Source organism: Arvicola amphibius, chromosome 9, assembly GCF_903992535.2.
Source record: "Arvicola amphibius chromosome 9, mArvAmp1.2, whole genome shotgun sequence".
In the NCBI taxonomy this organism is placed as follows: domain Eukaryota; kingdom Metazoa; phylum Chordata; class Mammalia; order Rodentia; family Cricetidae; genus Arvicola; species Arvicola amphibius.
Window position 1 is genome coordinate 56,556,443 of NC_052055.2, and position 24,050 is coordinate 56,580,492.

General features: G+C 42.8%; 1 pseudogene; it reads right to left on the reverse strand.

Moving 5' to 3' along the window:
- Positions 1 to 6,584: 6,584 nt before the first annotated feature.
- On the reverse strand, positions 6,585 to 23,280 carry LOC119822720 (annotated as a pseudogene).
- Between the last annotated feature and the right edge of the window lie 770 nt (positions 23,281 to 24,050).

Below are 24,050 nucleotides of genomic sequence, written 5' to 3' on the forward strand. Positions count from 1 at the left end.
GTTGAGGAGAACTTGAGGGAATGGGATGGTCGAGATGGAGGGGGGACAGATATGAGAGAAAGGAGAGATCTATCTTGATTGAAGGAGTCATCATGGGGTTGGCAAGAAGCCTGGCTCTAGAGAAATTTCCAGGAATCCACAAGAATGGTCTCAGCTAAGACCCTAGGCAATAGTGAAGAGGGTGCCCAAACTGGCCTTGTCTTGTATTCAGATTGATGATTATCTTAAATATCACCATAGAACCTTTGTTCAGCAACAGATGGAAACAAAGGCAGAGATCCACATTGGAGCACTGGAATGAGCTCCCAAAGTATAGTAGAAGAGTAGAAGGAATGAGAATATGAGCAAAGAGGTCAAGACTATGAGGAGCTCATCCACTAAAGCAGTTTGCCTGAGCTAAGGGGACCTCACCAACTTTAGCAGGACTGGGAAGGAACAAGCATAGGACCAAGCTAGTCCTTCTGAATGTGGCTGACAGTTGTATAGCTGGGGCAGACTGAGGGGCCACTGGCAGTGTCACTGGAATTTGTCTCTGCTGCATGTACTGGCTTTTTAGAATCCTATCCTCTTTGGATGGATACCTTGCTCAGCCTAGATGTAGTGCCTTGCCCTCTCTTAGTATTGGAGGGGGTGGGGTAGAAGGGTGTGTAGAGGGAATGGGAGGAGGGAAGGGAGTGGGAATTTGGATTTTCTAAAAAAAAAATCTAATAAAAAGAAAAAAGAAAACCCAGAGCCACCCTGAGTGACAGGTTTCTTTCAGCAAGGCCACACCCACTCCTGCAAGGCCACACCTGATGGAGGAGGGTCATCTATGTGTTACTTTCATTGGTTAATAAAGAAACTGCCTTGGCCCTTTAATAAGACAGAAAATTAGGTAGGCGGAGTAGACAGAATTGTGGGAGAAAGAAAGCAGTCAGGCAGACGCCTCAGGCAGTCGCCATGCCTCTCCTCTTTGAGACAGATGCAGGTTAAGATCTCTCCTGGTAAGCTACCACCTCGTGGTGCTATACACATTAATAGAAATGGGTTAAGCAAGATGTGAGAATTAGCCAATAAGAGGCTGAAACTAATGGGCCAGGCAGTGTGTAAATGAATACAGTTTCCATGTAATTATTTCGGGTGTAAAGCTAGCCAGGTAGCAGGACGTGGCCTGCCGCTCTCACACAACACACACTTCCTAATTCTTTTTAACTAGCATTGTTCTCTGATAACCCAAGTCTCTTAGGGTTTCTATTGCTGTGAAAGACACCATGACCATGGAAGCTCTTAAGAGGGAAACATTTATTGGGGCTCGCTTACAGTTTTAGAGGTTTAGTCCACTATCATCATGGCAGGAAGCAGGGCAGCATCCGAGCAGACATGGTGCTAGAGGAGCTGAGTGTTCTATATCTAGATCAGTAGGGAGAGGAAGAGAAGGGAGTCACTGGGTCTGGCCTGAGCATCTGAGACCTCAAAAGCCTACTCCTATGGACAACACTTTCCTCCAACAAGACCACACCTACTCTTACAAGGCCACATCTTCTAGTAGTGTCACTTACTATGGGGCCTATTGGTGGCCATTCCAATTCCAACAACCACAGGACACAGCTTTACGCACTTTGCAAAAGTGTCTCAATGTAGTCATGCCTTAAGCTTTACCGTAATATTGTTACCATCAAACTTTTCCAAAATTATACTGTACTTAAATGTGTCTATAATATTAAATGTGTCTATAGTAAGCTGCCTGGTGTCAGACGCTGGAAGTGTGAACCAATACTGGTTACTGAGTTGTGTTGAACGGGGTTTCCTTTTTTCTTCATGTGACTCACTACTCTGCTGGCCATAGTGTTTGCAGAGACCCCTGCAGGAGCAGCTACTGCTCAGGCTAGTCTGTCCTCAGTCGTCACTCAACTGTTTTTCGAGTTGTCTTTCAGGCTGTGATTCTGGGTTCTCCTGTTGTTTAGTTTTTATGTGTGTTTTGCATTTCAGTTCTGTGATAGCTATAAAAGGAATTCTCAAGTTTCAGTTCTGTGATAGCTATAAAAGGAATTCTCAAGTTTCACAATTTCTATCAAAATTCTCCACAGAAAAAGAGCAAATCTTAAGTTCATATGGGTGGACAACATAGCTATAGCAATCTTAAACAGAAAGATGCTGGAGGCAACACATTATCCGACCTCACGCCATACCTGAGAGGTAATAAAAACATAATGTTGCCATAGCAACAAATATGTAGAGTCTAATATTTGTTCCTAATGCTGCAGCCTTTGATACATTCCTCATGTTGTGGTGACTCCCAAATGTAGAATTATTTTTGTTGCTACTTCATAACTGTAATTTTGCTACTGCTATAAATCATAATTTAAGTATTTGTGGTTTCTGGGGGTCACAACGTACAAGTTGAGAACTGCTGATTTAGACCCATGGGATAGAATAAAGGACCCCAAAGTAAACTCGTGTAGCTATAGCCTCTTATTCAGGAAAACACAGGGAGGAGAATTGTCCCAAGTTTTTTGAGACAGACTCTCAAATGAAACCCTCTTTGGCCTAGAACTGATAATGTAGAACAGACTGGCCTCAAATGGGGTAATCCTCCAGCCTCTGTTCCCAGTTACCATAGGTACTCTAATAGCAACCTATTATTTCTACAAATGTCACAAAGACATACACTGGGAAAAGAAGGCATCTTCAAAAATGTGTGCCTGGGAAAGCAAGACTTCTACATGTAGCAAGATGAAACTAGATACATATCTCTTAAGCCATACAAATATCAAGTTTTTAGAATAGAGACCTCAGTGTAAGACATAAAACTCTGGAAGTGCTGGAAGAGAACACAGCAAGATCCTTTATGACATGGGCTTAGGAAAGAACTTCCTTTTAAAAAAATTTTTTCAATGATTTTTATTGAGCTATACATTTTTCTCTGCTCCTCTCCCTGCCTCTCCCCTCCCCTTCAACTCTCTCCCATGGTCCCCATGCTCCCAATTTACTCAGAAGATCTTGTCTTTTTCTACTTCCCATGTAGATTAGATCTATGTAAGTCTCTCTCAGTGTCTTCATTGTTGTCTAGATTCTCTGGGACTGTGATTTGTAGGTTGGTTTTCTTTGCTTTATGATTAAAAACCACTTATGAGTGAGTACATATGTTAATTGTCTTTCTTGGTCTGGGTTATCTCACTCAAAATGATTCTTTCTAGCTCCATCCATTTGCTTGCAAATTTCAAGATGCCATTTTTTTCTGCTGTGTAGTACTCCATTGTGTAATCGTACCACATTTTCCTTATCCATTCTTTATTCGAGGGGCATTTAGGTTGTTTCCAGGTTCTGGCTATGACAAACAATGCTGCTATGAACATAGTTGAGCACATGTCCTTGTGGCACAATTGAAACTCTTTTGGATATACACCCAAAAGTGGTATTGCTGGGTATATATGAGGAAGGGTGTTTCCCAATTTTCTGAGAAATCACCACACTGACATCCAAAAGGGTTGTAACAGCTTGCACTCACACCAGCAATGCAGGAGTGTTCCCTTAACCCTACAACCTCTCCAGCAAAAGTTGTCATCAGTGATTTTGATCTTGGCCATTCTTACAGGTGTAAGATGGAATCTCAGAGTTGTTTTGATTTGAATTACTCTGATGACTAAGGATGTGGAACATTTCCGTAAGTGTCTTTCAGCAATTTTAGATTTCTCTGTTGAGAATTCTCTGTTTAGATCTGTACTACATTTTTTATTGGATTATATGTTCTTTTGATTGCCAATTTCTTGATCTCTTTGTATATTTTGGAGATCAGACTTCTGTCTGATGTGGGGTTCGTGAAGATCTTTTCCAATTCTGTAGGGTGTCATTTTATCTTGTGACCATGTCCTTTGCTTTACAGAAGCTTTTCAGTTTAAGGATTTCTGTCCCATTTATTAATTGTTTCTTTCAGTGTCTGTGCTGCTGGGGTTATATTTAGGAAGTGGTCTCCTGTGCTAATAAGTTCAAGTGTATTTCCTACTTTCTCTTCTATGAGGTTCAGTGTGGTTGGCTTTATGTTAAGGTCTTTGATCCATTTGGACTTGAGTTTTGTGCATGGTGATAGATACGGATCTATTTTCATTCTTCTATATGTTGATATCCAATTATGCCAGCACCATTTGTTAAATATGCTTTATTTTTTCCATTTGACTTAGACAGGACTCCACAGACTCCAAAAGGATAGCTATACATATATTCAAAGCCTTCAGAGGGCACAAATAAACTCCCAAATGAAAGAAGCTAAGGAAACTCTTGACTATCATCTTTCTGTTAGGGTTGCCATGGCTACTTTGTCTATCCATTTTTTTTTCTAGTTCTGTCAAGAGTATCTTTGGAATTTTAATGGAGATTGTGTTGAATAAATTGAAAGTTAAGAATTATTTTTATAGCACATATTCAATACACATGTGTACACTCACACGCAATCAGCAGAATGAAGTAGGAAGGTAATCTAGAAACCAACAAACAGAAACACTGAACAAAATTCTAACTACACTGGGTGGTGGCAACACATACTTTTAATCCTGGCACTGGGGAGGCAGAGGCAGGTGGATCTCTGTGAGTTCAAGGCCAGCCTGGTCTACAGAGGGAGTTCCACAACACCAGGACAGTCAGGGCTACAAAGAGAAATCTTGTTTTAAAAACAAACACATAAACAAACAAAAAACCAAAAAAAGAAAGAAAAAAGAGAAAGAAGAAGAAAAAAAATCTAACTGTAATGATGGGGAAATGAGACAATTTAATAAGTCAGATAAAAAGCTCAGTGGAAAGCTTCACTGTACAGTGATTATTTAGATGATAGCCTATCAAGGTTTAAAGACAAGGTAGAAAGTTGGTTAGTTCAGTCAAGATCAATGATACACACTTAAATGGGAATATCAGAGAGTTTGGAACACCATAAAAAGGCCAAATCTATGACTAATGAGCATTGAGGAAATATTATTTTACAAAACAAAATATTTTCAATAAAATATGAGGACATTTCTTAAATCCAGGGAAAGGGATGCTTGTATACATACAATATGTATACAGAACATCAAGTAGATAGGAGAAGAAAAGAAGTTTGTCACATCATACTACGATTAAAGCACTGAATGTACTGGACAAGGAAACAGTATTGAGAGCTACAAGAAAGAAGGACTGAGCCACATGTATGGCAGCCCTTTAGAAGAACAGCCAATTTCCCAGTAGACATTTTAAAAGCCCAAATGCCTTGGAATGATTTATTTTACATTCCAATAGACCCAGATGCTGGCCCAGGTACTTAGCCTGACAAAACTAAACTATCAGAATGGAAAAAGAAAGAAAAACATTCCACGATGAAAGCAAGATAAAGGCAAAAAGAATTCATGACTACCAAGTTAGTGTTGAAGGGGCTTCTGGAAGGAATGCTTCAGAGTAGCAGGAAGGATAACCACATCCCCTAGTCTACAGGGAAAATAAACAATCTTAGGACAGTTGGTAAGCGAACAAGGACTAAGAAAGTACCAAATGGGGCAAAGTCAATAAAATGACAAGAACACATAAATATTTTTTCCATAATCTGAATATTCATCACTTAAACTCCCCAGTCAAAAGACACATGCTAGGAGATTGGATCAGGAAACAGGATCCACTTTTCTGCCATCTTTAAGGATACTGCCTTCAGATATCTGTGTACACACATTTGCACCTATACACATAAATAAAATGCACACACACACACTCACTCACTCATGGGGTGGGGGAGTACTGCTTCCTAAATCTGATTATCTTCTTCAATTGTTTTTCCTTGAAAAACATACCTGTCTCCTTATTTTATAAAGTAAGTTTCTTGGCAATGCACATCTGTCTCCACAAATGGAAGTGTGTTACTGAGGTGTGGGTCACGGAGGTCTTTGTACTAACAGGCATGCACTAGGGTACTGGGATGTCAAGCACACAGGGTTGTTCTTTCAAGGAAAGGAACACTAAACTTGTGTTCTTCCCAGAAGGCTGGAATAAACCTGTTCTAGCCTGGTGACCTTTGTACAATCTGTGTGGCCAGGGCTTTTCAGATACTTCACCTTCCTCCAGAGTCTGCTAGTTAACTCATTTTTCTCAGTCAGTCTATAGAACCTATCTTTATGGAAAGTATCACATGTTTTTTACAAAGAGTTTTGATGTAGCCACATCTGGCCTGTATTCAGCTTCCTTGTTCCTCAGAGATCTAGGTAAGTTTTGTTGCATGTGCAGGGTTCAGTTATTCACCACAAGACTAGTTTTCACCAGACTGTGCTGTGTTTAAATATGCCTAAAATAAACAACTTGGGGTTAGACTCCTGATGTCTGAACCAACATTGATTACTGATACATGTGCCAAACAGCTTTCTTGTCTCCCCCAGCTTGTCTCTCTGCTGCCATGCAGGTCACAGAGATACTCCCTCCCAGCACTAAGGGAAGTCAGAGAAGATCCATCTGTGCTGAAATTCAACAAGAGATACAAGTTATGGACACAAAAGAAAATTTCTTCTTGAGTCTAATGCTAAGGTGGATATGGATGATCATTCTTGGAGTCTGGTAGAGATGCTGAAGCCCAAGAAACTTCCCTATGGATCTTCCGCCTAGACAGATTCTGCCTGAGCCAGGTTGCTTCTCCCAAGGGCTCTCCCCATGGCCCCCTTCATTTCCTTGTTGCGGAAGCTGTAGATGATGGGGTTGCACATGGGGATGATGATGGTGTAGAGGAGAGAGAAAGGCTTGTCTTTATCAGGCGCATGCGTACTGTGGGGATTCATGTAAGAGAACATGGCTGAGGTGTACAAAAAGATGACCACAGTCAGGTGGGTGACACAAGCGGAGAAATGTCTTCCCCTTACCTGAGGAAGAGGAGAGATCTGCTAAGGATGGAGGCCAGGATGCGGGCATAGGAAGGCAACAATGAGTGGCCATGGGGCTGAGCAGCACACAATGGCATCAAGAAGATCAACTTTCATGCTGAGCTTGAGGTCCCCACAGGAGAGAGCAATCACTATGGGGGCCTCACAGAAGAAGTTTTCTATGTGTTGTCTTTGCAGAAGGGATTCCGGAATGATATATACTCAAGAAAGATGCCATTGATCATCCCAAGATCCAGGAGAGCACACCAGCCTGACACACACCTGAGGGCTCATGATCTGGGCAATAGTTCAGGGGGTGACAGATGGCAACATAACGATCATAGGCCATGAAAGCCAAGAGGATGCACTCGGCCACACCCATTATAAAGACCAAGTACATCTGGGTCATACAGAGGCAAAGGAGGACCGTGTGGCTTTTGGTCACCAGATGAACCAACATCTGTGGGATGGTAATGGTGATGAAGCAGATGTCCAGGAAAGACAGGTGTCCAAGGAAGAAGTACATGGGGTTGTTGAGTCTGGGGTCAGTCCAGGTGATGAAGATGATGAGGCCATTCATGGCCATGGCGAAGAAGAAGAGAGCCAAGAAGAGGGTGAAGAGCAATGCCCGAGTGGAAGGGGGACTCTGCTCAAAGCCCACGAGGATGAACTCTGAGACTGTGCTGTTGTTCCTCAGGTCTGCTGTCTGGGGCCTGTTTGAGGATGGGAGTAGGAGAAACATAAAGGGCACAGCTGTGTGGAAGGATAGATGATCCCTGAACCCAGAAGCCCAGCAAGAGGCCTCCCCTGATTGACAGTCAATGTTTGGAACTTGGCAGTCACTGGTAAATCTGTGAATAATGGGCTAGTGAAATGCCAGGGTCACCAGAGGCTCTAGACATATATCCTCATTGGAGAAGTTGAGGAAGAGCTGGTTCCCCTTTAGTCTAGATTGATGAGATGCCCTGTGCAATGGTGCATGTATTCCAGGTCCTTCAACATCAAAGGAATGCTTATGGGCAGATGCATCCAGAGGGGAAAGGATAAGATAGCTATGCCTGGGACTCAGGTTAGATGAGGAAAGGTAAGAAACTGGGGTGTGGAGTGTGTGATCATGATGGCAATCAGTTTATTAGAGGTCTTGGTATGAAACACATGAGAACATGTTCTCTAGAAGAAAACTATATTCTGTCTTTGCATACTTAAAGGGAGGAAAGGCTTGGAGTTTTAAAGCATAGGAATCAAATTGCCCAGCAGACAGTGGATAGCATTCCTTTCTGGATCTTTCTAGTCAGTGATCCACCCTTTCTCTGATTCAGTCTCATAGAGGGGTTTGCCACAACACTGTGCAAAAAAGGTGCCTGGCTGGAGCAGGAGATTCCTGAATAGGTGACACTTTGCCTTATAGTCAGACATTCATACCACCGGCCAGAAAGAGTGTAGTTACCTCTCTAAGAATGGGGAATGAATGAGCAGTGCTCACAGATGCCAAGCATCTGGAACTGACCCCGCAAGAACCTTGGTCATCCTTACCCTGTGAGTTCATAGTGTTTATCTGATGTCTTTAGACAGTAGTCACAGTTCGCATGCTCTTTCCTCATTACTGTAACATTTAGGGAATCATTATGCTCAGATCATATCTCGTGTAGTTTCATCTTGTTTGCAGTTAAGATGTACCAGATCCTGTCGAGTGGTGGTGGCACACGCCTTTAAACCCAGCACTCTGGTGGCAGAAGCAGGTGGATTTCTATGAGTTCAAGGCCAGCCTGGTCTACAGAGTGAGTTCCTAAATAGCCAAGGCTAAACAGAAAAACCCTATCTCAAAAAAAAAACAAAGAAAAGATGTTTCAGATCCCCTTTACCTGCACGTGTTTCAGATGGTCATTGTATGCCTGCTGAACCCCGTGTTCTTCAGTGCCTCCCTTCCGTTTTTCCTCTTCCATTCTCTTCGTGCTATACCTGCATTTTGCCTTCTACTGATACCCCCTTTCCATGCTTCCAACTCCTACTAATTCTTTACTTATTACCCACTATTCAGCTATACAAGCTGAACTGAGCTCTCTTGTCTTTCAAGATCTCAAATCTTCTTGCCTTGAGGAGGCTCCATATCCTGTCATGTTCCTTCCTTGAAAAGACTAAATTCTACCTCCTGTGTCAGGGCTATTCCTCAAAGGGCTAGATTCCCTTCAAGTGAGGTTTCTTGGTCTATCAAGGCATCAGCTAGGCCTCTTCCTATCATCTTCATGTTGAACAGTTCTAATACCAAAAACTACTCTGGTGGTCTGGAAAGTGAAGGACAGAGATCATAGCTTAATATGGGCCCAAAATCTTTCACTTAGCAAGCATGGTGAAACCAAGCTAATGATTGGGCAACATGGCCCATGACTGTCAGTGAGCTACAATCTGTAGAATTCTTGGACTTGGCTAAGAAGAAGTTGTAATCTGACTCAAGGACTCACTGAGCCCCACTAATGGACACATGCTTGCCTATAGTTCACCGAGAAGAAATAACCTTCTGTGCTGGCCAGCATCGAGTGCCCTGGGAGATGCCATCAGCAGCTGGGCAGTAGTCAGGCATCTGTGTGAAGACATGGGGTTGTAGAAAGCAAACCACACCCACCTCATCACGTGGCTCTGCTGCTCCAGCTGTCACTGAGGCACTGTCCCCAGTAAGAGAGATGGCAGGGTGTCTGAGAAAGAGCTGCTCCAGGGAGGGGGGTCTGAGCTGGTGGGCCACTCTGGAAGACAGTGGTATCTAGTGACCTTTTCAGCTCTTTGACACCTATGCTATTATAGACAAATGGATTCTTAAACAACATACCACATTGCATGTGCAGGGCACTATAGAACCAGTGAGGGCTCTCTGCCACATACTGCTGGTATGGGAAGTCCTTCTGTATATGCATTGCTTTTACTGGTTAATAAATAAAGCTGTCTTGGCCAGTGGCTTAGCAGAATAGAGCAAGGTGACAATTCCAAGCAGATAGAAGAGAAAAAAAAAGGCAGAGTCAGGGAGATACCATGTAGCCACCAGAGAAGACAGATGCTGGAACTTTGTCTGGTAAGCCACAACCTCATGGTAATACACAGATTAATAAAAATGGGTTAATTTAAGACATAAGAGCTAGCTAGCAACACGCTTGATTGACCAAGCAGTGATTTAATTGATATAGTTTCTGAGTGATTATTTGGGGTCTGGGTGGATGGAAAATGAACAAGCACCCTCAGACTACATACTGCCATTTGGTAATGCTTGAGCTTACCTCCTTGCTTTTCACATTGTGACATTGTGTGTGTGTGTGTGTGTGTGTGTGTGTGTGTGTGTGTGTATCTTCTGTTTTTCAAGGCAGTGTTTCTCTGTGTAATAGTCCTGGCTGTCCTGAAACTTTCTTTGTAGACCAGGTTGGCCTTGAGCTCACAGAGATTCACCTGACTCTACCTCCTGAATGGTGGGATTAAAGGCCTGTGTACCACTGCCCCATCAGATTGTATATTTTGTCCTTCTTGCCTTTAAAAAATTTTTGTGTTCATGATTATAATTTCTCTGGTAAGCTAGAAGAGCATTGTAACTGTCCTCTACAGACTCTACAGAGAAACAGCACCATTCTTAACTCCGCTGATTCTTATTTAAAGACCAAGGGTCTTTGATCTCAGTAAAGTAACAATTTAAACAATAGTTTATGAATATCCTGACAGTTGAGCCTCCGTTTTATTAGCTTTATGACGTAGTTTAATCTGATTGAAGGGTCATGGGTAATTTAGTTTGGACAAAGAAGTCATACACAGTTTCCAGCAGAGAGGAACAGAGAAAAAAAATTCTGTAAAGCTTGTGTTGTCATAGTTGATTTTACTGATGTATGTTCTAACCAATTTCAGAACCATCTATAAGCAAAACAGAAACTCCCCCAAAGTCCAAGAGCCTCTATAAAGATCAGTTGTTTGTGGTGTAGGAGGGTCATTTGTCTATATGTTGCTTTCATTGGTCAAATAAAGAAACTGCCATGGCCTTTGATAGGACAGCAGCTTAGATAGGTGGAGTAGATCAAACAGAATGCTGGGAGAAAGAAGCAGAGCCAAGCAGATGCCATGCTTTTCCTACCCAAGGTGGACGGTGGTTAGAATCTTTCCGGTAAGCCACCACTTCATGGTAGTACACAGATTATTAGAAATGGGTTAATCAAGATGTGAGAGTTAGCCAATAAGAGGCTAGAAGTAATGGCCCAGGCAGTGTTTAAATGAATACAGTTTCCATGTAATTATTTCAGGGCTAAGCTAGCTGTGTAGAAGCCGGGCGGGACAAAAAGCAGGACCTGTCATGAGAGTGGAGCACGGGCATCTTGATTACTCCCCTTTGGATTACCAGAGGCCTAGTGGGTAGAGAAATAAAATCTGCACACCCCTGGGGGTTGTATTAGTCAGGGTTCTGTAGAGGAACAGAACTGATAGAATGATCTATACATACATGAAGGGGATTCCTTTGAGTGGTTTACAGCTAGCCCGAGGGTAGCTGTTTCCTGACAGAAAGTCCAAGAACCCAGTAGTAGTTCAGTCCATGAGGCTGGATGTCTCAGTTGGTCCTCTGTATGCTACAGAATCCTAAAGAAGCCAGCTCTCTTGCCAGGGAAGAAAGCCTGCAGCAGCAGGATGCATGAACTCGACAGTGAGAATGAGAGCAAGCAGGCAGAGGTCAAAAGTTTCTTTCTTCCGTGTCCTTTACATAAGCTGTCACAAGAGGGTGTGTCCCAGGTTAAAGGTGGATTGTCCTGCTTCAAATGATCTGGATTTAAGGCGGGTCTTCATAACTCAGATGATCCCGATTAAGGCAAATCCCTCACAGGTGTGCCCAGCAGTTTGGGTTTTTAGTTAATTCTAGATGCAGTCCAGATGACAACCAATGACAGCCATCACAGAGGTCCTGGTACTGTTTCCACGTGAAGGCAATTGTCATAACCTAACAGTCCTAACCTGTGTCTGTCTTTCAATTACACTGCCACAGGGGACAGAATATGCCCCTGTGACTTGTTTTTGTGGAAGGAGAAAGCTGTCACTTGTCCATTGGATTATCCTTGTTCTCCTATAGAACAACATTCTCTAGGCCAGTGGTTCTCAGCCTGTGGGTTGCAATCCCTATGTAGGGGTGGGTGTCAAATGACCCTTTTACAGAGGTCACCTAAGACCATCAAGAAATATACTTTTTACATTCACTTCATAACAGTAACACAATTACAGTTATGAAGTAGCATCAGAAATAATGGTTTGGGAATTAAGAGCGAGGTCTCCATCTATGACCATGAGCTCGAAGAATCAAGTGTGATGTTGAGAGCCAGACCTGTGAAGAAATGTCTCACTGCAATATGATGACTTGGATTCTTGTTATCTTTACAAAGATGAGTCTTTCTGTTGTTCTCCCATCATGCCCTGAACACAGGAAACAAGGGAGATACAGCATTGTTATTAATTAGTTGTTTTATAATAAAATAGTCTGCTTTAGGAATGAGGTTAGTTTATTTGAGACTTATGGATTCACCGGTCTTGTTTAAATTAATTTACTATTTTTAAAAAGATTCAGTCTGTAAGTTTGATTATCTTCTGATAGGTTTTTCTTCAAGTAATATGTCTTTTAGTTATATTTACTATCATCTAAAGCCATTTTCTCATATGCATACTTAAAGCTGTTATTCATTGGATTAAACTCTTTTCTCCATGGTATAGAAAATCATTGTTTTCTGGACACAAAGCTCACATGGTAGATCCAATTTGAGACTCAAGAACCCCCACAAATTGATGGATCTGTTTCACATTTCACACTGTAAGTGAATCTCTAAAACAGTGTAGGAAAAGTTGAATATATTAGAGACTTTTTTTTGTTTGGGGGAAAGCTCCAACTTCTTGAAGGCAGCTGGAACAATAAAGGTTTAAAACTTTTTTTTGAAGTTCAACAACTTTAAAATCTTATCTTCTTTTGATTGAAAATTACTCTTTTAATTGCTGAATTGTTTCTTCAACTGTTCTCTTCTGAAGTCTGATTGAGATAGGATTGTGTTGGGGAACAGAGCTTGTGCTCACAGATAGGCACTAGGGGAACCAGGAGTGTTAAACATGCAGGGTGTGGTTTCTTCAAAGAAAGAGATGGATAACCTGTTTTAATAGCCTGGTGACCTCTGTGCTATCTGTAGCTCCAGGCCACACCTGGCTGCCCAGACTTTTAAGTTTATTTCAGTCATCCTCCTAGGTCCTTACCTTGAGCATTGTTTCTTGTCAATAGAACCCATCTTTATGGAAGAGGTTACATGCATTTTGTTAAGAGTTTAAATTTAGTCATATCTTTAACTTTGCTGTATGTCAGTACTGAGTATCATCAGGAAGCGTTTCCCAAATTTGCTGTGCTTAGATACACATAAAATAAACTACCTGTGTGAGACTCTAGAAGTTTGAACCAACACCAGCTACTAAGTCAGGTTGAACAGAATTTCTTTCTCATCTCACATGAATTGACGCTCTACTGGACCTGGTGGTTGCAGAGATTCCCACAGAATTTAACATCTAATCCCACCACCAGGTCTTTCTTGAGAAAAACTTCTCAGGAGAAGTCTAGGGAAATCATTTATTCAGCTCCCAACTATTATGGGGGAGATGTCCTTGATCTCATGAGTGGGGTGATTGCACAATGAGCTTTATCTCCTGGGGCTCCTAATGTTCTAATGCTAAAAGCAGCTAGAACACTCAGCTGCTTCCCCTACAGGCCTGTGATCCAATTTTGCCTTCATGGTTAAAAGAAGAAATGACCTAAGGACATCAGGAACCAAATGTGGATGGAGTTAATAATTCAATAGCAGGCCTATAGCAATCAGAAAATGACATTGGGTCTCATTCACCATAAAGGTGACCATTCAGGCCTTACGTGTAATAGGAAAACTCAAACACTGAGAGTCCTTGACTAAATATAGATGATTTTAAGATGTGCAACATTATATGCTCAAGCAGTTTAGATGTTTAAGGCAACTCCTTACCAAGAAAGATAATAACAGATTTGAAAATGGGCAAAGGATCTGAATAGACATTTCTCAAAATAACAAATAGTCAATAGGAATATGAAGAAAATACCCAAAAGCTAACAATCAGCGAAATGCAAATTAGAGCCAAGCGAGATATGAACTCATACTTGTTAGAATAACTATTATCAAAAAAAATGAAAAGTAAGTGTTGGCAAAGATGTGGAGGAAAAGGTTCGTTCTTGCACACTGGTGGTGGGAATATGTGTCCTGCTGTTATATTAAATGTGGTGTTTCCCAAACAAACTTGAAGTATGGGGATGGTCTGATGCAGCAGTATTATGTTCGGAGGAGACTAAATTAGCATAATAAGGATGCAGGCGAGCATCTTTATTTCCATGTTTGCTGTGGCACTGTTTATGTTTGGGAAATCAAATGTCTGATTACTGGAAATTTTGGGGAGTCCTACCATGGCCACCACATGTTACCTGGGAAATCGGAGGCCTCTCTTGGGGTTCTTACTTTTGTTAATAAAAGAACTTAAAGACAGACTCAGAAAAAAGGTCAAGGACACATTTATTAACATTTAAAAGAAAAATCCCAGGGCAGGCAAGATGTAAACCTTGGCAGCTGCCCAGAGGAGGGAAATGAAGAGAAATAGGGGAAATTGTGCCCTTTGTAAGCAGCCACATGGTGGAGAGGGGGGCTTTAGAGAAATAAAAAGCCAAACGTACCAGAGGAAGCATTCTTCTGCTCTGGGTCAGATTTCAGAAAGGTGGGCAGGCTTAACAGAGCCTCATGGTGGCTCCGTGGTGACTGTACCAGGCAGTGGGAAAGAAAAACAAATTACCTCATTAAAGGGCTGTGAATAAAAACTCCCGGAGAGAAGCTGTGTTTGCAGAGACTGACTTAACTGATTCGAACAGCACTATTGTGGGAAGAGAGCAAAATGTTACAAGCCCAGAGGCTAACTTCTGATGATCTAGCTTTAACCCCTGGAACTACCATTCCTTCATCAGAACCAACATCCTGTGGCTAAGAGATAAAAACCTTTTATAATCTGTTAATTTAGCAACTACAAGCTTTCACTAACCTAAAATCTGAAAATGCTATCAGAGAGCATCTTGTACTTTGTGGTGGGTTGAAAGAAAATGGCCCCCAAAGGGAGTGGCACTATTAAAGGATGTAGCCTTTTGGAGTAGATGTGGTCTTGTTGGAGAAAGTGTGTCACTGTGGAGGAGGGCTTTGAGGTCTCATATATGCTCAAGATACCTCCCAGTGTCTCAGACCACTTCCTATTGCTTGTGGGATTAATGTAATGATCTGTCCTGTCCCTTAAAGAGACAAGCCCCGCCCACTCCCTCCCCCATCTGCTGAGGCAAGCAGATCTTCCTTCCTGCTTGCAGCCTGAGTCTCTTCCCTTGCATCTCCCTCTCAAGAGGCAGCATTCTGTCTCTCCCTTCTCTCTCTCTCTCTCTCTCTCCTCTCTCATCTCTCTCTCTCTCTCTCTCTCTCCTCTTCTCCCCTTCCCTTCCATTACCCACTAATAAATATCCAACCTCACTCTGCAATGGCATGCCTATCCAGGTCTCTGTCTCTCACACTGCCATGTGTGCTCCCTGCTAGGACCAGCTGCCTTCAGAGACCTGCTGCAATGGTCTTGTGGCATGCCTATCTGTCTGTCTCTCCTTGTGGCCTTCTGCGCTGTCCTTGTCTGGGACTGGATGCTCTTAAGAACTGCCATTTGCTGCCTGCCACCACATGGCCCACTGCCTCTGCTTGGGGACCTCTCGGGACCCGTTGCCCACTGACACCACCCAGGGACCTGCAGTGTTTCTGCTGCTGCAGCCACTAGGGGATCCGCAGCATTTTACTTACTCCATTACAATCAAGGGGTGAGTTCCTTCTCTAATCTCAGCTCCTTCTCTAGCACTAATGTCTGCCGCATGCTGGCTTGCTTCCCGCCATGAGATAATGGACTAAACCTACCCCCATGCAATCACTAATTAAGAAAATGCCTTACAGTTTACCTACAGCCTGATCTTATGGGGCATTTCCCTCAATCAAGGGCTCCTGAGTAACCTGCCTGGCTTCATTTTGAAGGCAGGAAGCCATTTTGGTTGTATTTCTAAACAAGTTCTCACTTACTGTAAGAACTTGAGTTTCTGTTTTTAGATTTATGTTTGCTGGAACCCAACCTGCCCCAACCCATGACCCTTGAGAAAATTGGTTTTGAGAATCATCCTGACCTTCCTAATCAGTGACCACTTGACGACTTTGTTTGTTTTTTTGAGATTTTCCTGCTTTTCTAACTACTCTGTAGTCTCGCTTCTGTAAACCTGCTTTGCAACCACTCGTGATTTCACTCCTTAAAGGACCCCGAGAAACAGACTCAGCATTGTGCTCTGATGTAGAGGCAGTTGCTGTGCCAGCGTCTCTGGAACACCTGAGTAAAATAAAGCTTGCTTCAGATTTGACCTCAAAATTGTGGTAGTGGGTCTTATTCTCGCCTGGTGGGATTAACACTCCCTCTTCTTTAATGACTATAATTTGTGTCAAGTTGACATAAAACTAGCCATCACACCTTGATTTGTGACTTCTCTCTTTTGTAAACTGTGAAACATGGTAAAACTGCTTCCATGTTGGAACATGGAATGTAAATCTGTATCACAGGCCATGGTCATTCAAAATGGCCCCAGGATAAATTATTTCCAATTCCTTTTAAGATGAGAATCTTTATTTTGTTATTTTTTCTCATAGACAGGGCTAATTATTCCTCCCATTTCTCTCTCTCTCTCTCTCTCTCTCTCTCTCTCTCTCTCTCTCTCTCTCTCTCTCTCTCTCTCTCTCTCTTTTGGTTTTTTTGAGACAGGGTTTCTCTGTGGCTATGGAGCCTGTCCTGGAACTAACTCTTGTAACAAGGAACTCACAGAGATCCTCCTGCCTCTGCCTCCCAAGTGCTGGGATTAAAGGCGTGTGCCACCACCACCGCCTGGTTTATTCCTCCCATTTCTTTATCTTGGCTTAAAGAGGAGAGATTTACTTTCCTGAGGAATGGTCCAAACTTGCTGAGGGGTGGTTTCAATTCCCGATGAAGTAATCACCTTTAGCCAGGTGACTGATCTGCCCTACCAGCATGTTAAGTTTCCACCCACGCCAGATGTTTCATTTTCTGAACAAAGGAAACAGTTTTATCTTAATAGATCTTTATTGTTACCATAACAGTATCCATCAACACATGAACAGACCAAAAATAAGGTATTTACTTTATCAAATGTCATTCAGTCTTTAAAAGGCAGGAGACCTTACACTTGGAGATAATGTGGAAGAACTTAGAAAACATCGTGTGAAGTAAGTACAGTGAAATACACTATACCATGTCATTTCTATGTGGGATATGTAAAACTCATATCAAGGACACAGAGAGCAGGAAGGTGGCTCCTAGAGACTGGGGCGCAGGTGGGGATAGAAAAGATGTTTTGCCTAAGGGCACAAAATTTGAGTTAGGCAAGAGGAATAACTTCAAGAACTCTATTATACAGCATGGTGAGTTTTATATTATATACCTGAAATATGCTAAGGTAGTGGGTTATGTGCATTCTCACCACAAAAGGATGAATAGTTATGTGAGGTGATAATATATGGTGGGGCAAGACAGTGCAATGGTCCTTCCATCTTGTGTTCTTGCAGAGGTCATTGAAGCTCTTTGATGACCCAGCTTTATTCTAGGAACCTGAGGTTAAGATTCCCCAGTTAATTTATCTTGGCTTCTGTTAAATTTCCTCTTTGTATAAGCCTCTGCTCCTAACTAACTGCTTATCTTAGCTTCTGTTAAAGGGCTTGTTTGCACCCTCTACCCCCCCCAGCTTCCAGCAAGATAACAAGATGTGGGGGTGGGGTGGGGGTGTTTACCTTTAAAAGCCTCTTCTATAAATGTTTGGGGCAACACTTGGGTCCTGAATACCCGAGTGTAGTCCCAGCTGGCTGAAGTAAAGACTTTCAATTTTGTATAAACTGTGTCTTGAGTGGTCATTTCTGGTGGGCTCCCATTACAAATAGATATGGGAGCTAAGTTGATTGAACTGTCTCACAATGTATGCACATACATGAAAACATCTTGTTGGGCAAGGGGTGTAACTTGGTGGTAGTGTTCTTGCCTAGCATATGTAAGACACTGTTTTTTAATCTCCAGCACTTCAGAAAGCAAATAAGCAATGAAGTAGCACATTGTACATCAGAAAAAATATACATATACCATTTATCTATTAATAAAAGGTTTAGTCTTACTTTGAATTAGAATCAGAACACAAAATGCAATAGCAACTGGCCTGGCAGGGATGACACTATTTTGAAGGGTCCCTTGTGTCCGTTATTTTGGCTACTGAAAAATGGGTCTCAAGAAACTAGAATTCCTTCAGGAATCCCCTGATGAGTGAAGAGAAAGCTTAAAGTCTGGGCCAACAAGAACAAAAAGAGGTTTGATGGTTGTTAGAGCACCTTAATGAAGAGACAGTGATGGGTGGGAACTCACCTTGACCTAGGACTACTTAGTATGTGCATCTCTGGCCATCTATTAAACCTTAGTCTCACTTCAGGACCCAAAGATGGACTCAGGATGCCTGGACCTATTCATTCCTTCCCCAAATGTAGCCACATTGAATACTTTTCCTTTACCTCTTTTTCATCATTAATTTGGCTATTTTTCATTTTGAAAAGATTTTTGGTTTTGTTATTTTATGTATATTTGTATGTGTGTATGTCTGTGTGAGTGACACATATGTATGGGTGACCACAGAGGCCAGAAGAGAGTGTTGGATCCCTTGGAGCTGGAGTTATATAAGGTTATGAGCCATTTGATAGGGTTGCTAAAGATGGACCAGAGTCCTCTGCACGAGCAGCAAGTGCTCCTAACTACTGAATCTTTCCAGCCCCAATCTGGCTGTTTTAATTGACTTATCAAGGACAGGTGATCAGATCTGGTCTCTTGGGGCACAGACTGTGACCTTAATTTTCATAGCAAAAGCCTTTGTTATCCCTAATTATGTATCTTTTTATATAAATATTCATTTTGAATACATAACCCATTTTGTTCAGACATAATCATTGAAAAGTAATCTTTAGGAATGATGCATAAATTTCAAAATAAAATATGTAAATGCTCATGCATACCTTCTCCAAAACCCTACTCCTTATTAGGAGACAGTGAGGTCCAGTATATAGGCAGAGGGACTTTGGGTCAGGCACATCTGAAATTCAACTCCAGAGGAGTGATGGCTAGTTGAGTCTCAAGTTTTTTTCTCCTACCAAATAAGGATTAACTCCTATAATTATCAGATGGAGCAGATTAGACAATATAGATTAGTTTTGATTCAGTTTCCCCACATCTCTCTATGGTTTCCCTTCATGTGGGAGGAATGCTACAGAGCTGTGCCTAGCCTCCCACTCATAGCCCGGGTACTCCTGTGTTAGTGGAGAAGAGGACAATGCTCCCCAATGTTTCCTGCCTTTCAGTGCCAAGGAGAGTATGCTTCCCTACTCTTTAACCATAAGTCCCCAGTTACTTAGAGTTTAATCCAGTGACTTGTCAACCCACACATTAGAGCCTAATTCCTAACGATTCCGACCGCCTCACTCCAAATGGGCAAACTAGGAAGGCTACAGGGGTGCTGCAAACTGTACTAGCAAGAAAATGACCATGCATCTCTGCTACTCTGACTCCATGCAAACAGTCCAGGAGACAAGGCAGGTATGTTCTCTAAGCATCTATAAAAGGACTCCAGAAGTCCAGCATGTGACCTGATGATTTAGAAGTCCTAAAGATGAACTCAACCCAATTAAAAAACCTGCCAGATAACCTTAAAGTGCTCAACTCAAAGGTCTTCCCCTGGGCCCAGCTAACAGAATCCCGAATCAACAAGTGCTAGATTCCCCTTACAGTAAAACTGCCATATTTTAAATCCCAGCATCCCAAATGCTGGCTTACAAATGGAAGCAGTATTCGCTGGGCCATGGTGACTCACACTTTTAATCCTAGCGCTTGAGAGGCAGAGGCAGAGGCAGGCAGATCTCTGTGAGTTCGAGGCCAGCCTAGTCTACAGAGCTAGTTCCTAACCCTGTTTCGGAAAACCAAACAACAACAACAAAAGCAAATGGAAGCATCTTTTGGTGGCAAGATACAGGCTTTTGGCTACACAATAGTCATATGCTTTGTGCCCCTTCTGAGTCATTCAGTCCCCAGACCTGAAATAATTGCTCTCACTTAGGGCTTTTACTGAGGCAGATAGGAAATTTAATGTTTATGCAGATTTGGACTATGTGTTCCATATGACCTATACCCTTGCAACCTTCTAGAAAAATCTCCTCACTTTTCATAGCCCTCCTATTAAACATGTCCCTGTGAGTTTGGCTCTGCTAGAAGCCAGGGAGCTCTGACTCAGGTGACTAGTATGCATTGTGAGTCCTATAAGGAGGACTCTGACAGCAAAGGGGCTCAACAGAACACACAGGCAGCCAGGCTTCTACTCCCAAGTCTGTGACTCAGCCACACCTTTCAAGTCCTTCATGGTATGGCTTTCCTCCAGACACATGTGCTACTGGATCCAGAGACTTATGAGGACAGATGATCAAGCTGTTACTGGGCGCCAGGACAGCCCAAACAGGATTCTGTGTGTTTTGGGGATCATCTCACATTAAGCCAGAGACTGGGTCTATCCTCAAACCTTCCCACAAGATAAAAGACCCCCCCCCCCCAGCTGTCTGCACTGGACCCTGTCAAGTTCTGATACATCCCTGATTGCAGTCAGGTTACAAAATCCGTCATGGTTGTAGGTTCATCTGTCCAGAGTCAGGGTTGCTCTACTCCCAGAAGTGCAAATAGCCTATTCCTGCCAACCTCTTGGCTATCTTTATCTCCTTACCAAGAAAGACCCAGGTGAAACCCATCACTAAATACCCCAGATCCCAGGGAAGTCACGATCTAGGTCATGACCATTGCTGTACGCCCTTACTACAGCAGCACTGGGCCCCCATGCTGGGTGCAGAGCTCCTCATCCCCACAGTCACTATTTACCTGTCTTCCCCAAACCATCTCACGGTGTCACTTCAAACTATTATGACCTTTGTTATTCTTTTACTCCTGAGCATACTACTTTGTTTTTGTTCTAATTTTGCTGTTTCTTTGATATTTAATCTTCAGGTACAATTGGTATCATCCAGAGCACAGGCTATTAAGTTCCAGTTGAGATTGTCACAGGGCTGTCAATCATTACTAGCTACATCAAAACCTGTCTCCAACCACCAAGGACATCTTGAACTCTAAGCAATGCCACAGTCAGCCTTCAGACTTCTGCAGGAACTAGCCATCTCCTCCAGCCTCCTGCAGGAACTAGCCTTCTCCTCCAGCCACCTGCAGGAACTATCCCTCTCCCCACTCCAGACTGTGGCTCAAGCACTGTCTGACTCATGGTCCCTTCACCCTGTAATGCATCAATGATGCTACTGTCCCTTCTCATCTCTGAAGCAGTGCCAGAAGAAAAGAGAACTGTCCCTTGTCAGTGACTTGATCTTGTTGCCTTATCAAGGGATGAATGTAGAGATGAGAAAGCCAAAAACCGAGGGCTGAAAGCATAGAACAAAATCCTCTCTTGCTAACACTCAGTCCCTAGTAGCTTGAAGTGTGACCCAGAGAATTGCAATGCCCTACAACTGGAGCCTAGTGACTGCTGGCACCTGGCTCTGATGGCCAGTCTCAGGAAGGACAACTGATGCTCTAAGATGTACTTTCTAACAAGCTAGTCAGCTGGCCACATCTTATCTGTCCAAATATAACTCAGAACAAATAGACCCAGAAGCCAGGTGACTTTTCTCCAGCACTGTGAAAGGAACTCATTTCTCCTCAGTAGAGTGATTTCCTCTCTCTCTCTCCCATTATCCCACCTCTATCTCCATTCTCCTCTCTCCCCCCTCCTTCCTTCTCTCTTTGAGAATTTTCTCATTGTTTCTGTCTACACTGTCTATTCTTTATTAAAAATTTTTATATTAAATTTTTGTCTGGCAAATGCTTTACCCATGAATTTTGTTTGGGCTTATCATTCCAGACACAACACACCTAACTTGCTCATTTCCTGATATATTTAACTCTCCCTCCCTTTTGCTTGGATCCTAGTAACAACCTCCCTCCACTTCCCCGAGACACACACAAACACACAACAACAACATCGTGTGGGACACTGCTCTTCACCACAGTCTCTAAGAGAGGGCGTGAGTCACTGTCCATGAGTCACTTCCCAGCCTCCTTTTCCCAAGGGAAAAGAGAAAGATGCCAAATGGAAAAGCAGAGGCACGAACACAAGGGGTGAAAAAAGATGGAAATGAGACAAGGCAGTCAGAGAGGGAGGGTGCGCACTAAACCAGCCATTCTCAACCTACGGATTGTGGCCATCGGAAAACACACAGGTCTGATGGTCTTAGGAACTGAGGCACCACTCAGTAGTAAAATTACAGTTATAGGTGGCAACAAAAATAAACTATGGTTGGGGGTTTCTAAGAGCATCAGAAATAGGTGTTTTCCAGTGGTCGTGACCCACAAGTTAAGAGCCACTGCACTAAACAATACAGAAAGACAAGGGGGAGGACAAAGAATTAAATTGATTGAAACATAATGAGGAATGAAAATATTGAAACCGGAAGCTTCACCCCTATTGTCAGTTTTGATAGTCCTATGCAATACAGAGGAAAATGTCATCTTCAATTGTATCCAGCTGTGAATACTGAGAGCTACAACAATGACTGACCTGACCTGACATGCCCAGTGGTATAATAGTGGCATTAATTTTATGAGAGTAACTACCACTTTCTATTGTCTTCTTTCGCAAATTGAAACCCATACCCAGTACTTTAACTGAGACTAAAAACTTGTGACTAGACCAGTCACAAAGCCCAAAGAAGAGAAACCCTCATTCCTCTGTTAAATGGGCATAAAATTAAACAGACTCCTAATGACTTACTGTTATACACATAGACAACATACCCCTCAACCCTCATGGGAGAAGTTCCTTTTTGCAGGAAATGGCAAATATCACAGAGACTTGGTCAAGGTGCAGAGAGAAGAGCCTGGACAACGATTAATCCCAAATCAATATTTTTATCCCTTCTTCCCAAAGTTCAGGGATCATTGTGAAGAGGGAGCAGAAAGATTCTAAGAGTCAGAGGTGGAGGGTGACTACCAGGAAGAGGTGTTTTCCAGGCACCTCAGGGCAGCTGTACACATGGACTCACAGCAGTAGAGACAGCATGCACAAGCCATGCAGAAACTCGGGCCACATAAAATCCCAGCATGGAGAGGGAGGTGGGAATGAAGTCATTACTCCCAGCTGAGAGAGCAGCTGATAGCTGCTGGGAGGAGGAGGGTCACTTTTCTTTAAGGGTGCGTCCTCTGGTAAGCTGTTCATGTTCTAGTGGAAGGTCATACTCAGGGGTGTAGACAGCACAAGTTATTCTTGATGAGCGCATACAGATGGATGGAGAAGGAAAGGTGGGTCTGAGAGGAGTGGGAATGAAGGTAGAATACAGTCAGGATGCATACAAAATTCTCGGTGAACTAATACAATACAAAGGGAAAGGAGGTAAGTGTGTCCATTTTGGGGCCAGCAAGAAACCTGGCACTAGAGAAATTCCCAGGAAGTGACAAGGATGACTCCAGCAAAGACCTTAAACAATAGTGGTAGGGCACCCAAACTGGCCTTTCCCTATAGTCCAATTGATGACTATCTTAAATGTCACCATAGAACCTTCACCCAGCAATTGATGGAAACAGGGGCAGAGACCCACAGCAGAGCACTGGGCTGAGCTCCCAAAGTCCAGTTGAAGAGTGGGAGGAGTGAGAATATGAGCAAAGAGGTCAAAACCATGTTGGGGACACCCACTGAAACAGTTTACCTGAGCTAATGGGAGCTCTAGCTGGACAAGAAAGGAACCAGCATAGATTCAAGCTAGCCCCTCTGAATGTGGGTGACAGTTATGGCTGGGGCAGACTGCAGGGCCACTGGCAGTGTGACCAGGATTTATCCCTATTGCTTGTATTGGCTTTTTGGAACCCATTCTCTGTGGACAGATACCTTGCTCAGACCTTCCCCAAAGCAATGTGCCTTACCCTTTCTGAGGATGGGTTGGGGAAATGGGGTGGGGGAGTAGGTGGAGGGGATGGGAGAAGGAGAGGGAA